Here is a 16,128-nt window from a genome sequence, read left to right on the forward strand (position 1 = left end):
TCCGAATCAGCTCAGAAAACAGTGACAATAAATTCTCTTCGGTCATTTCTATATTGCGAAATTGCAATAATTGATTCAATTCCATTTACGCCGTCAATATTGTATCTAAGTGGTTCATTGAATTTATTTCGATTATCCAAGTAAATTAAATTTACTCTCGAACAAGTAAAGTTCTATATATTTCTCGACTCATTTTTATATCTTTATGTTCTTAATTATTTCAATATCTATTTAACTTGTTTGAAGCACTTTCGCGTTGGTTTTCAATTAATCGATTTCTACGTACGACGTTAACCACCATAGATGTTCCGTAACAGAAATTTTGATTGTGTTTGCGACAGTGGTATGGTTAAGTCCTTGCCGATCAAGGAGGAATTGAATTTGCACCACGCGGTGCTGCTTCGAGCTGTTAGTTGCACGCTCAAACAGAACTCTAAGAACTTAACCGTCTTCAATGCAGGGAACCACCTAAAGTCTTGTTTCATTATCGATGGGATTGTATTAAGGGTGACGACTTAACTAAATTACAATTGACATTTGTATTCACCTGTCTTTTTACTGATATTTTACTGGTATTTTTACTGACTTTTAAAATATTGTATATACTTCTATATAATTTACATCATTTTATTTTCGAGTTTTTTGACGTATTTATAAATAAAATTACTTGGCAGATCTTATTTATAGCAAAATACTTTTCTATATTTCTATGAAAGAAGATTATATTAAATGTTATTTAATGAAAATGATACAATATTTTGTTTCTCAGAATTTTTTAGATATATTAGAAAAAATAGAAACTATTGTTAAAAGCATTTCATAAATTACTTAATTCTATTCATGCCGATACATCTACAACGCGACTACAAAAATACACGATGCTTGTTGCAAACGGCAGCAGAGGAATTTTCCCGAGATCTTCCTACGAGATGCACTTACTAGCTCATTCATATTTTATAGGTAAAACAAGACCGGGGGGTCTCTGCTACGCGTTTATCCCTCTGTACTGACGGATATCACCCGCCGTTCTTCAATGCGTAGTAAATGGTCAGAAGCAGAAAATAGAGAGAGAGTGGCAGATCCCAGGAGCGTTTTCAACGACCAAAAACGCATGCGAACGACTTTAGGGATGTAGTACAAATATAAGCCACCTGCAGGCGTAGAAATTGCTCGAATATTCAGTGAAAATGGCGTGGCGGTGCTTATATTTTTGACAACGAGAGATTTAATTAATATCACGTTAAACTCGCCTGTGAAAAAAGTTAAATGGCTCAGAAAAATCCTTTTCAATATCTGCATAATAATTTTCGTTTTATACAGCAGAAATTTTTAGAATAATCAATTATAATTGCTAAAACTAAGTTAAAAAATAAAGGTAAGATTTAAAAACGGGCAAGATATATATTTGTCTTTTAAATTTGCTACGCTCTAAAGGATTAAGTTTCGTCTAAAAGTCTAAATTATTGAAAAGAAAAAAGATCGCCAACTATTGCGATTATCTAACACAGATACACTTGATTCTTTTACAATGAGTATTTCCTGTCACGTTTCCTTGGTGCTTTAACGGCATTCTGTACATTCGCATCTTATTCCACGTACAGAACGTAAGGTAGAAAATCCTGGATTCTGGTAGGCAATTTCGCGGACGTGCACGATTAAAAATTCATAGAAAATCTTCGAGTCGGTACAATTTTACGGAATCTTGGATTTACCGGGCTTCCGGAAAAGTTTGATTGCATTAGTCCGATTGTGTATCGCTATGAAAATCGTTTAAAACTTTCGTAATCGTCCAGAAATCGTTTCAACGTATCGATAAAAAATGTATATAAATGTATATTATTAAAAAAAAAAAAAAATCTGTTATATTTTTCCCAAATATCTTAAAAATAAACAATAATTCCATTATTGTTCTATTATTGTAAAGATCTTTTTTTTCTATAAAATCTTAAAAAACGCAACAAAATGACCACGATATACTGTTTGGGCACTCAAGAAAATTAATGTCGCATTGAAAAAATTAAAGTACAATTGCATGTAACTCTTTCTCGCGACTTACAGCTGAAATTTACAATTATTAATGCACACGAGAGAGGAAGCGTTAACCGTGACGAATTCGCTTTTGTCCCTAAAAAGCTCACGCTTCTAACGGCCGAAGCCACTTTCGTTCTGCCATTCGGGAAAATACCAAACGACGTGCTTTCCAGACGTTCACCGAAAGCCACAGCATGCTTTAGCATGGACGAGAAGAGGTCAGGAGGGAGTGATATGCAACTACAGCTAAAACGGAGCACTTCCGTCGACGCGCGGAATTTACATCGCTCGCATATTCGCGACTTATCCTTGGTAGTTTTCACAATCGCCAATAGAACCGGAACATCACGACAAGACGAGTACGACTCATTTTAGTGGCAATAGCGATAGTGTAAAATATATATATATACCAATAGGATGCATTTCGATAGCAATTCTTTTTCAGAAAAATAAACGAGAAGTGCGAATCTCTGATTATTCTGCGATCAATGTAAAATGAATTGTAATTTGTTGATATTTTCAATATTTTAAAATGGCTATTACATTAGAGTGTTAAGATGATTTTATTGATTTTTAATTAAAACGTCAATAAAATGGTATGTGTGAAGCTGGCGTTTTACGTCGTGGAAACTCATTAATTGTTAATTGTTAAGAATTCTGGCTTTATTTTTAATAGTTTTAGAATTCTTGATAGATTAAATAGATGATTCTAGCCACTAAATAAAAAAAATAGCTCGAGACAAACTGAAACGTCAAATTCACGCTGCGTCTTATTTTGTCTGACGATTTTTATAGCATTTCTTGCCAAATTTTAAGCGCTTGAAAATTTTGCAATAATTCTATAAAAAGTTTTATGCATAAAAAATATTAAAATATTAATTAAAGTTAGACTGCTTGCCCGACTGAGAAGTCGGACGTATAAGTATGGAGATCTAGTCACATATTTCGACAGTTCGACTTTAAGATGAGATTTCGTGTTATTCCCTTATTCCGCAATATTTTAATTTCTAGCGAGAGTTGTATGCATATCAATTATATTAGAATATTTATTAAATAAATTAAATCACCGGAACGCCGAATGTATAACACGAAACCTCATTTAATAATACGAAATCTCATTTAAAGTCGATAGTATTATCGAAATACAACTAGGGTCTCACCTCTTACTTACATATATCCAGTGTTTCGAGTAATCTAATTTCTTTAATTAATATTCTGGTAATTTTCACGCATAGAATTTTTTGTAAAACTGTTGTAAAACTCTCAAGCACTTAAAATCTAGCAAGAAATACTAAAAAAAAATTATAAAATATAGTCGGAGAACCAACTGAGACGCAACGAGAACTTGGCATCTCAGTTTGGCCTCAGTTATTTTTTAGTTTAATGACCGACACTGTTCGTTTAATCTCCTATCAAGACCTCTAAAAATAAAACTGGGATTCTCAACAATTAATGAGTTTCTACGTGAGACACAGCTTTACATACACCATTTACATACAAATAGTATTTGATATATAGTAATAAAATTTTTTATTTTTTAATCTGCATTTTATAAAACATAAAAATAAATTCTGTGCGGTTTTTATGATATATAACATTTAATGCGTCGGTATATATTAGTTATTTATATGTTTATCATGTAAATAACGCAATGTATAAAAATTGTAGACAAAATATATGCGAAAAATATATATTTAATTTGTATTATTTAATTTTGAAATAATTTTTATCATATTATTAATAAATATTTTTCAATTAGGTATTCATAAAATAATCATTTATCAATCATATTTACTATTACTGAATCGTAACTCGTCCGATTGATATCTAATCTAACTCGTCATATAATGATTAAATATAATACATCTTAACATAATATATTTAATTAATTATTAATTATAGACTCACCAGTCATACTCCTATTGTTTTTTCGTCTTTAACCCATCTTTCTATTCCTAATGTCCTTTGATTATCGATTACTGATGAACTATCGTATATGCAACTAAAATAGTCAATTATTAATTAATTGTCACTTACGGAAATCGCGATACTTAAAATTTGCATGGTACTTTTTTCAATTGAACTATATTGATGCAGATTTCTTTATTTAGATCTACTATGAAAAAATAGATACCGAAAATAAAAACTCGCGATACTTGCATCGATATTCACTTTACGCGACGATGTATATACATACTTTCGGTCAAATATATCGATTACCAATATATATTCACGTACTCGCGTAATTATAATAATCACACTATACTTTTATTCGATACCTCCGACGATATTTATGCGCGCTGATCTACTCGAGACATTTATCATTGATCATCACTCATGACACTTAAAACACACGCATCTGCGATGTACTATTGTCCGATATTTATTCTCGACATTCCCGTAATTCGCGTATGCATAATGAGCCATTCGACAAAGAACATAAAAATGCCCATTTATATTCGTGATCGTTCAAAGATAGCCATTTGCTAGTATGTGAAAAATTTATACGAATGAGAGCTAGAAGCAACACTCGACGAAGCTTTGACAGAATATCTTGAAACACTCGTACTCGACAAGTACGGTAAACGCAATTTGCTGTAATATAGCACGAGCTCGCGTCCCTTTCCCTCAATTTCGCGAGAATCATCCAGCAAGGCTTCACGTTTTTATCCAATAAAACGCTTCGCGATACGCGTGTCTTTTGAAGAAAGTACGTTTATATTACGTCAACTCCAGGAATGAAGTCATCTTGAGTCCAAGCAACGATTGAGAATCTCGATCCTGAGATACTTACACATCTCTTGATGTGATGTTACAACGCTAGATATTTTTCTCGCTCAGTACTCTTGAAAACCGTCTACACGTAATGGCCATTCGGCGACCAGCGAAAACGCGATTATACTAACGGAATTCACATGCGACTCGTCAAGGTGTTGAAGAAGCAAGCTCGATAAGATGTATCTTAAACGCGATTCTTGTACCGAGCAAATATTTCTTGTACCGATCACTATTATTCGCGAGATTTCACCTCAATGTAATCACGACAATCGTTCGATATTTTCTCAAACTGTCACGCACGTTCATACTCATCGACCGATATCGAATATTGATCCTTTCAATTCAACAAAATTTAATACATAATATTTCCATAACTACTTTAGTAATTGAATCAAGTAAAATAAATAATATGTAATTAAAAGTGAAAAAGCAAGTAAAAAATGTGTAGAAACTCACATGCGAGTCGCTCACGATTCAATTGCTTGCCGAAGTTTTTCAACGTTTTACATTCAATTATATGATATAACATTTACTGTGTCACAAATATTAGAATCTTCTGTCCATCTAAAGATAGTTACTAAGATCGTTTTAATTCGGTATATTTGCGCAATTAATTTATTATAGAGTGGAATGCGCACTCGTGACACCATCTAATTCGAAAGACCAACATAGACTGTTGCTATGCAGATGGTAGCAGTGATGTTTCGACTCTGGTAACATGTGGAAGGAATAATTAGTGTTATTGCTATCACTGTGCGGTAGACACGTGAGTCAGCGTCACGGTGAGTGTGGCAGATGACAGATAGTGTTGCGTGTAGCGCTCGTCCATCAACATCGAGAATCATCCGTGATGTTTTTTCTCCATAATACACTTCGTGCTGTAAATGTACTTTCTGTATTCTTTATTCTAACGAAATAATAATGGTAATTTCTCTTTCACAAAGAAAATTTTTTTTTTAGTAAAAATTAGAATACATACAATATTTGTAATCGCGCGCGCGCGCGTGGAATTTTTATACTAATAATACATATACAAAAGAAATTACACACCATATTTTTATTCAATAATATTATATGCGTATTATATTTTACGAAGCAATTATTGCAAATATTTTAATATACAAACAAATACATAATCGTTAATACAAAATATAACAAAAACATAATTTATGCGTAGTAATAACGTAGTGTAATGGCCATAATTAACTTTTTAATTAAAGAATTTTAAAACTATTAAAAATAAAACCAAAACTTTCAATAATTAATGAGTTTTTATAAAGATGAAACATAAGCTTCGCACACAATAAAATCATGTAAAAAAATCTTTCTTCGCAAAGGAAAGAATATTAAATTGTGTTTTCAAACAGAGATTAAATTAGATTAAATTAGATAAAATTTTTGTGAGAGATAACTTGGAATTTCATTTAATTACATACTCTGGATTACTTATTTTATAACTAAAAAGGGGAAATCATGATTGCGGCCAGCGTTCGCGATTTTTGCGCAGAGTATTCTCGTAACACTTGAAAAAAAATATGCAAACGGCTGTCACGACACTTCTTTTATTTCTCAGAGATTTACAATTCAAAATCTGTAGACTCAACTTTTTGTTTTTAACATATATAAACTACCTATGCTCTTTTTTTATCGTCAAATATTGATTAATAACAATCAAATAAATTTATTAAAATCTAGATATTTTATTACACACGCTTAAAATTTAATAACATCTTCAAATTTAATAATATCTGTTCCGTGTCTAATATCGACATGATGTCAACAAAGTGGAAAGATTTCGAGACAAAAGCTCCTGCCCGCGCCAATACACAGTACTCTGCTTATTGTTAGTGACTGACTTCGATACTTCCAAATATCGACTGCAATTGGCCGAACAAATTTGTACTCTATTCGAACGATTCAACCTGTTCCTGACATATCAGCTATTTATGTTCAGAGCCCTTCGCTTCACCCTCCCTTCTCATCCACGCTTCCCAAGGGCTCCCCTATTTCTGCCGTCTATTGTCTTAGGCACTTCTTATTTCCCTCGAGGGTAACGTTTTTGACACACTGGGAAATTTCACCGGGGAAGTTTTATGAATTTCTACTGCTAAATCTGCCGCGAGGCAGGAAAAGACGAATTGCGAAATGAGAGAGGAATCCAATATGAAAAACAAGCAACGAATTATTAAGAAGATTAATTTATAATCTTAGCATTTTCTTCATGAGAACCAAATCTTTATTTTTTTATATCTTAAACAAATATTTTTTTTTTTTACTATACAAATGCGCGATGGAATAAAATATTGTTAGATTTTCGTTTTGCAAATGCAACGACACACGTGTGCGTTTCGTTGCATTCGCAATTCAATGGACCATGGACTTTCCATTGTTTTTCACTCGCAACATGTATGTACATACATACGCGTGCGAAAAACCAGACTTGAAATCTCTGTTATTGACAGGTCGAATTTTTAATATCGTGCTCTAGTAAATTTCTGCAAAAATAATTGCGTTAGTTCAATTTTCTAAACACGCTGAGATTTTCCGGTAAATTTTGAGTATATAAATAACCTTAAAATAATTTGATAGCGAAAAAAAAAACTATCGAAGCAATTTATTTCAAGCTATTTGAATTTATGAAAGAGTAAAACTTTTCGGATAAAAATATTAGCGTAAATATACGTTGTAAACTCAAACCTAAACAAATACGACTTTGCTATGTTTTAAAGAAAACTTTAGCAATATAGTTTTAATTCGAAAAAATTTCATTCAAAATCGTTTTGCATTTCGCTAAATTTATCTAACAATATCTTGCTTTATTTTTGTTTTCTTTCCTCTCCTCTCCATTCTATTTCGTATTATTTTCTTTTTCTGATCTTTTTCTTATACCATCATTCCTTACAAGTGGTGACATTGCAAGAGTAGCGAGACCAGTGGAAGCCATTTCCGTGTGGTGCTATAATTTACGTAACTGCATAATTCTTCTTGTTTCCACTTATGCAATAGGAACACCGGCTACGCTAGACTCGTAAAGATAAAAAATTGTCACCAAGCTCCCGAGATTGCCTGGCGTTTGCGGTAGTATTTCACTTTTACAGAGTCTCTTCATGCGGCTAACTCGTGCGATTCTCCCTTTATCCGTTCCTTCCTACCATCGTCTCTTGCGTTCTCACTTTGTATTGCGACGGCGACGGCGACGAGTCCTTCTCCGTGAGATTCGACTGGCTTTAACGCGAGACCGATTAAGATCTAAAGAGCCCTCTCGACGTGTTTCCATTTCCTTCGAAGGAAATTTCCGCGAGTATCGCGAGTACTCCCTCCCCTCTCTTTAACATTATCCACACATATACATAGCTAGCTTAAATCAGACAACCACTTCCGCCGGCTGTTTGCCGAGCGGCATCGCAGCGAAATCGTGTAACATGGTAATCGCGTTGCGCGGCACGTATCCATTGTACTAAGGGAAATGACGATGCCAGATTACCTTCGGGGACGATTCGCACAATAACCATGCCGGTGCGCGCGCGATGCAGCGTATTTCTCGGCCGGAGTCGGGCAGAAAATCGCCAAGATAAAGTATTCCGATCGAGCCGGCAAATTGCGTTCCAATAATGACTCCAGCGATCGTTTTATTTTTGAAATTGCAGCCTCATCTAACGCAGAGGCAACGCACGGGTTGAAAGTTGATCGTTTCGATGTTTGTAGAACGGATAAAGGAAAAAGTTTAATAGTAGAAAACTCGTGAAACGCGAGCGTCACGATTGCAGCCGGATAGCGAGTTTTCGATTATATTGATGCCGAACATAAGTAAAAAAAATTTTATAACATTTTATAATCTCCATTTATATCTAGACAAATAATAGCATCTGGAAAATCGATAAAATCTTTTATCATAACTTGGCACTTGTTCAACTTCTTGATTCAACTTCTCAATCAATAGAAGCACTATATTTCTTATCTGCATGTTTGATTTATTATATTATAATATTTTAAGCTAAACGGCTAGATTCAAATTCGAGAATAATCGAATGACATGTCAAATTAATTAAATGATCATTGAAAGTTTTGGTAACCGCAAAGCAGTTACGACTTCATTTATACTCAAGCCCTTAGAACTTCGCGCGGTCCCTCGCGAACAGTTTGAGCTCGTCGAGCATCGATAACCGACGTAAACCTTATATCGATCCAAGTGTCGAAACATCTGGTCAAGCAAACATCCAAAACTTTCATGCGTCGGACACGAACGGTTCTCTGTCAAGAGACAAACTTGACAGCGATACGATTCGGAACCCGGTAGTCCAAGACCTCTCTCTCTCTCTCTCTCTCTTTCTCCAACTCAGCAACAATTCGACGCAATCAATTCGGTTAGTTGGTTGGCTTAACTGTCCCGATATTCCGTCATCTGGGACAGTGTCAGGTCGACATGTCTGTGTTCGAACAATCAAACTGGCGCGATTTAATCTACTGAATTTGTCGATGAAACTGCTGCCGTCGTGTTGAATGTTATGAATGACATGTTTCCTCAAATGACATTGGATCGTGGAAAAAAAACCTTCCGAAAAATTTCGTCAAAGTTTTCATTTATCATTGATAAATAAATACCTTAATCTTTAAATCATTCTTTTTTCATGAATATGCAAATAGAACGCGTACCAATTTGCATCGCAATTATTTCTGATGACAAATCTTCGATTAGAATCTGTCACTAATAAATAATGCAGAAGAATCGGATACCTTACATATTTAATATGTATACATATATCGAATTGTATCTCATAAATATTCGAAACGCTCAAGAATATTCAAAACGAGACGACTCCTTGAATATTCAAGTATTCGAGAATTCATCGTCCTCTCCTAGTTTCTACTGCGATACTTCCAGCTTCTTGACGATGAAAAAGGAATCGATCTAACTGCACGCTGGCTAACTATGCCTTCAGTGAAGCGAGAGAGAATCGAGACATTATAAATCTTCACGTACCGTGAAACCAGCCGACATGCTACTAAAACCGTGAGAGGTGATGCGCATTATCTGCGAGACTACGACAGATTTTACCGGTCTACTCTCTCTCTCTCTCTCTCTCTCCCTCCCTCTTTCTCTCTGTCTCTTTCTCTTTCTCTTATATGACCCATTTACGTCGTGTTCGTCTTACCCACGTATCGACACGATTTCGAGTAAATAAGCCGACGTTCTGCTCGCCAGTGGAAAAGGAATCGGGCGTTTCCCGCTTCGAGTCACGGATTACAGAAAGCACGGAGGATCCGCTCGACCGTAAAAAAGCTCGCGATCAAGATGGATGGATGAAGTAGAATGTTTTCCAGAGAGTTTCCATTTGGAAATCTACCGGAATAATTCAAATGTAACTTTTATGACGCGAAAAACAGTCATTTCGCAACAATACAAAGCACATGAACGCGGTGCAACGTGTTCAGGAAAATTTTTCCGTACTTGGAAAAAGAAAATATATTGAGAGCATTAATGCAAGTTATAAACAATTAATTATCTACATTTAAAATTTAAATCCATACATAACTTTTATATGTATATCTCTTCTACTTACATATTCGTGTAATGGATAATTTTATATATTTAAAAGTGCGTTGATGCGTCACATACATACATACAATACACAACATACAAAGTGAATATATTTTGGCCATGTCCGTTTCAACGCGTGATATTCATATAATAAAGTTTGATGTACGTTAATGTATGCCCTCGTGTAACAATCTGGAAAGAATATACTCTTTTTCCGCTCCATTGCCACCCATATTGCAACACCCGTCTTATGATATAGGCTTTATATATGATACCTCGCTTTTCTTTTATGCCTCTAACCGGTATCCGCATCATTTCTCACCTACACCTAAGCAATAAACAGGTCTTCAAGCACTCACTGAAAATTCCCGACGATATCCCAAGAACAAGTTTCAAAAGAAAAGCCGTCACACAAATCCCCTTACCTCGATGCCATAAAAGAACATACTCTTCGTTTTAACGAGCGTTCCTCCGATCTCTTTGATGTATACATTAAGCTTTCTCAACCTTACTTTAAAATCATTACCTGACTCTCGCATTATGATGGAAAGCCTTTATTATAGAATACACTCTCATAACTAGTTGTCGTCGTTTCTTATATTTATATTTTGCAATGTCTTGATTATCGAATGAAATAAAATTTCTCTAAGAATTATTGTCTTCTTTTTGTGTCATTCAATTTCAAGATATTTTCATCTTATCATAGTTTTTTATTACAATAGAAGTAAGATAAACTTATACATTTTTTCTTCTCGTATAAATATATTAAGAGAAACACTTGTGCGCTATAATATCAAAGCCTTGCTCGTCTAGCGAGCAATGAAGCAGCCGTGTGTATAGAAGCAGCCTTTTACGGGAAAAGTATCAAGATCCGATACCTGGACCGTTTCATCCCGCTCCCTTTCAGTCCATTCCCCTCGACCAGAACTGATGATCGTTCTAGTGCGAAAACTTTCGTAAAAGAAAAACGCGGCTATCACAACTCACGTCGCAATAGCGTAAAGAAATATGTAAATAAGTATCGAATTCGAAAGGAAAAGAAAAAGAAAAACGCGTAAAATCGCGAAACAAGAGAAACTGGGATATTGAGAGTACGCACAAGTATTTTATCGATTATTTAAAATAGAACATTGCAATTTGCAGAATCGTTTTCCGGTTTGTAATCGTTATCTAGAATAATCTTTCCAAGCACACCCGTCTCACTGTGAAAAAGCGTCAAACACAGCGAAAAATTTAGACGAAGTACACAGATTGAATCCATAGATAAAAATCTCTAAATAATATTTTCAAGAATTTATTTATTTTATAAAATTTTTATCCCTCCACATTTTAAAAATAAAACCTATTTAAACAGTGTTCGCGCGCAAATTTTTTCACATATTTTTGCTTCCAACATCAACGTTTTCAAAGAACGCAACTGTGCGAGCGGTAAAAAAGAAATATACGTATATCAAGTGAACGTTAAAAAAGAATGTATGTGAAGATATAGAAAATAAACACCTTGAAACCAAATAAAATCTAAAATTGCAACTAGTGTGCAATTTTCTTTTTTTTATTAGATCAAGCATTTTATGATTTGCATTTTTGCTGTGAGAGACTACCGAAAATTGAAAACGGTACGAATGCTTAACCAAGTAAAAAACGAAGCGAAGAATACCATTGACGCGTTAAATTACATTTCACCTGTAGCATTCAAAGTTAATTTAATACATAATGCGTAACATGAAAAATACGACAAGCTTGATCAAATTGAAATGAGCTTGCATAATTCTTTTTAACCCCGCAATTAGAATTGCAATTGCAATTATCATATTTTATTTGGATTCGTCGCAAAAATAATTTAAATTAAAAGATCTTAGTTTCTTATTTTCTTCTTTAATAACTTTGAACTAGCACAATCGTGCATAAATATAAAAAAGCTTTTTTAAAATAAAATTACAGCATTAAAAGAAGACTTTACAAATGATGACTCTTTCATTACTGTAAATTAATAGAAAACCATCTCAAAGACATAAATTAGGTATTTTAACTGAAAAGTTTTTAGATTGTATTAATTTTATATAATATCTACCCTGGCTATTTTTTTACATATTTATACATATGATTTATAATATTATTTTTTATATAATCAAATCAAGAGAATACGCGTGATTTTTTCGTAATTTCAAGAGGGCGAGAGACGCGATCGACATGCGATGATACTTGGCTTATTTGATTTTGAGTTGTCCATTACGTATCAAAGCGATTGAACCAGCGATTTAATCAGCCATCTGCAACAACGTTTTCGAAAAAAGATAGAAGACGACTATCGCGCTTTCCATGATCTGCCACGTACGAGAAAGCGGAAAATAGCTTTGCTCTCAGTATCACAAGGTATACCTCTTTCCCTGTTATATCCCGAAGCTACGTTTTCCAACCTTCTACGTGATTCTTTGTATCGATGCGACGTGTGCGCATCTCCCGACGTGCGCTTATATGTATAGGCGCGTACGTTAAAGAGCGATCCGTCGAATACGATTCGCATCGTGCATGCGCACACCAAAAGTGGCCGATATCTACGGATCGCTTCTGCTTTCGCGCTAAAAGCACACTCAGTCACACCCTGATGCTCTCGCTTAATTGCTTCGGCAAAGCCCTTAGAGCGCAGACTAAAATCACGGAAAAGGAGCAAGGTATAGGGCGAATAACTTTTTTTCTGCATTTCAATCTCGACCTGAATGCGTTTAAGGGCGAATAAACACCTTTTTCGATAAATAATATGCAAAATAAGATTAAACAATACATAGTAATTTTTTATGTACAACACTTTATTGAATACGATCAAATTCCGCTCTTCGATGTATGTTGCTGTTGAAGTACAACTTTACTTCTTCTATGATTAATCGCTTCGTGGAGTTTCGATGGAATCGAATGGGATTGTAATAAACAGGATAAAAACTTCCATAAAAATAAAAAGGAAGGAGAAAAAAAGAGAAAGAGAGAAAGAAAGGAGAGAGCGAGCAAAGCTGCAGAAGGGTGATTTATTATGCCGCACTATCCCAGACACTTCCGAGGACAATAGGTTAATATTTCGCGAAAAAAGGATAAAAGTTAGAAGAAATGGGTTATACGTGTGAGGAATAGTCGATATTTCTTTGGCGGGATCATTTCTCAGGGGCTTCGACGTAAGAGCATTAATCGCGTCGTCGAAATACTTGTCTCGCATCCGAGAGCCTTGCGCAAGGCGGGTATTAACTACTTATCACGGTCGACTTCGCGACGTTATCAATATTGCAGCCTTCCGCCTCCCTTAATTTCATAAAGTTCGCGCATTGCCGTTCGCGAGATATATTGAAGCTCTTTAAAACTGCATTATCGTTTGCTCTGGCAAGGTCCACTGCTAAATCCCGAGATCCACGAACCATCTCGTAGGCGCTAAACTTTCCAATACACTAGCCCTTTATTAACTTTCTCGCTTTTTACCTCTTGTCCCTTATCCCTGGCCGCAGGGCGTATTCTTACCCATCGACAAACTTTAGCGAGTTGTTACCAAAATCGATTTTCATTCTTGCCGAAGCCACTCGAGATACAGATAAGACTTAATTCATAACGGTGAACTCGGTCCTCCGAATTTAGTCCCTGCAATATTGTATTGAAATATTATCACAAGTCTGCAAAATAGCTGTTCGCGCACGCTTCTTTTACAATGGAGAAATCAAATAATTTATTTCAAAAAAAGCCCCCGTAAGAAAAGATTATGTAATAATCGTAATATAATTTATAATATATTATATAATATAAAGAAAAAAATATAATAAGGTGCCTTGATAATAAAAAGTAAATTATGAAAATTACACAACATCTGCAGTCATATATATATATAAATCGACATACAACGAGTCGTGTATGTCGATTTATGCGGAATCATTCTTTTCGCAATCTGAGTCCGAAAGAAAGCTGTGACAGTTTCCGCAACAGTTTCTGAATTAATTCATCGCAGACAGATACCGAAAGAGCAACGTGAATGTTCGCAAAGACGCAATATGGCAGTACAGCTGGTCAATAAGTTTGCGAAAGCGTTATGGGTTGACCGGCCGTGCCCTTTTGAGGCCAGATGCGATAGCTTGTTCTAGAAGTTTGCGTTTAAATAGTCGATAGGGCGCCGACAGTTTCGTAAACTGAAGTTCGACGATAACGGCGGTCGTAGGTGTTGACAGTAAAGCGCGGCTATGTTGCAGACACCACGTGGTAAGTTTTACCATCGAGAAAGAACAGGATGACCGACCATATCCCGTCGTCGTCGTCAACTTTGAATCAATCAAAGCGAGAACGTTTCGCGAGCATATATGTATATCCGCGGGACGAACAAACGCGGACAGAAGCGCATTTTTGTCCGACTTGCTCTCGGCTTCGATTCCGTTAGTTTAGATCACCCATCGGAAAAACTTTCGACATTTCAAACTATGCAATTTCCTATGCGACCAAGGCGAAACATCACCCACTGATCCTTTGTCTCCGCGGAAGTGGTCCGCACTGGAATCTTGTCCGAGATTTAGCTAGTCCGCTCCAATCGGACGGATCTTTCGAGTGGAAAATGCAACTCGGAAAGCGACATTGGAATTGCGGGGATTGAAACCAGTATAATTTCGGGAAGTTCAATTTTGGATGCCACAGATTCGGAAAAGGTACATAAGTTAGGTTGTGTTAGATTATGTGTAACGCTGAGCCAGATATAATAACGTGCTATTTTCTAATAATATAATCTATAACCGAAATCTTAATGTGCTATAGATAATTGTTATAAAACTTTGTATGTATGTATGTGTTTAAAATAATTTTAAAATTTGTTTCAAAAGATTTATTTAAAAGATATCTATTATTATTAATGAGAGACTTATACATAAAAATTAAAATATATTTAGCATATTTTCCGCGCTGGTTTTGTTTAGAAAGAGAAAAAAAGAAAAGAATTTAATTGGAACTTTTATCTAAAAAATTTAAAAAAATTTGAAATTTTAAAGTTTATTTTATAAAAAAAGAAAATAGATAAAAAATTGTTGAGTTGTTGTAAGTTTTGTGTTTTATAAAAAAATAAAGTAAATAAAAAATATATTATTATTATACAATTATTCCAACGATATGTAATAAATATTTATACTATTTATACATAATAGCAATTTCTCTCCAACAAAAATTCTACGTATTTGTGATAGCTATTTTTATAGTTATTTTACAGTTATTTTTATTTATATTTTCTATTAAAAACAAATTAAAACTGTAGTTTATCTATACTAATTTTTCTCAGAGAAATGTATTACTTGTTTACAAGTATACAAGTTTTATTTACAGAGGAAGATTTTTTCATTGAAAAATATCTGTGATCTCATAGATCAGAATATCTCTATTTAAAAATGTTTTAAGTATACATCAAATGTATATAAATATGTATCTAATATATTCAAATTTAAATTATCTTTCTCTCCGGTACATTAAATTCCTAGGAACAACGTTTTAATAACTTTAAATTGAAGCAGTTGAAGATATATTCCACATAAAATAGAATTTTATTTCTATTGAATAATATTAAATTGAGGAAATTGAATATGTGATATACAATATTTCCGGTCAAAATGAATTAACTTCGTCTTGTCGGGGTCAAAAATAAGAAAAGAAAATTAGACACAAGGGGAAAAGAAAATGAATAAACGTCCCGACCACTTCTTCGATTTTCGCTCCAAAAAATACCTGAGGGAGCAATGAATGGAAGAACGTATCTATGATACGAGTGGATACCTTTCAAA

At 34.4% G+C, this 16,128-nt stretch overlaps 1 protein-coding gene across 5 annotated transcripts in view; it reads left to right on the plus strand.

The window, feature by feature from the left end:
- The window catches only part of LOC140670000 (dipeptidase 1), an 85,778-nt gene that overhangs the window by 43,703 nt on the left and 25,947 nt on the right, over window positions 1-16,128 (plus strand). The window lies entirely within an intron of this gene.

The sequence above is a fragment of the Anoplolepis gracilipes genome, chromosome 10, assembly GCF_047496725.1.
Source record: "Anoplolepis gracilipes chromosome 10, ASM4749672v1, whole genome shotgun sequence".
In the NCBI taxonomy this organism is placed as follows: domain Eukaryota; kingdom Metazoa; phylum Arthropoda; class Insecta; order Hymenoptera; family Formicidae; genus Anoplolepis; species Anoplolepis gracilipes.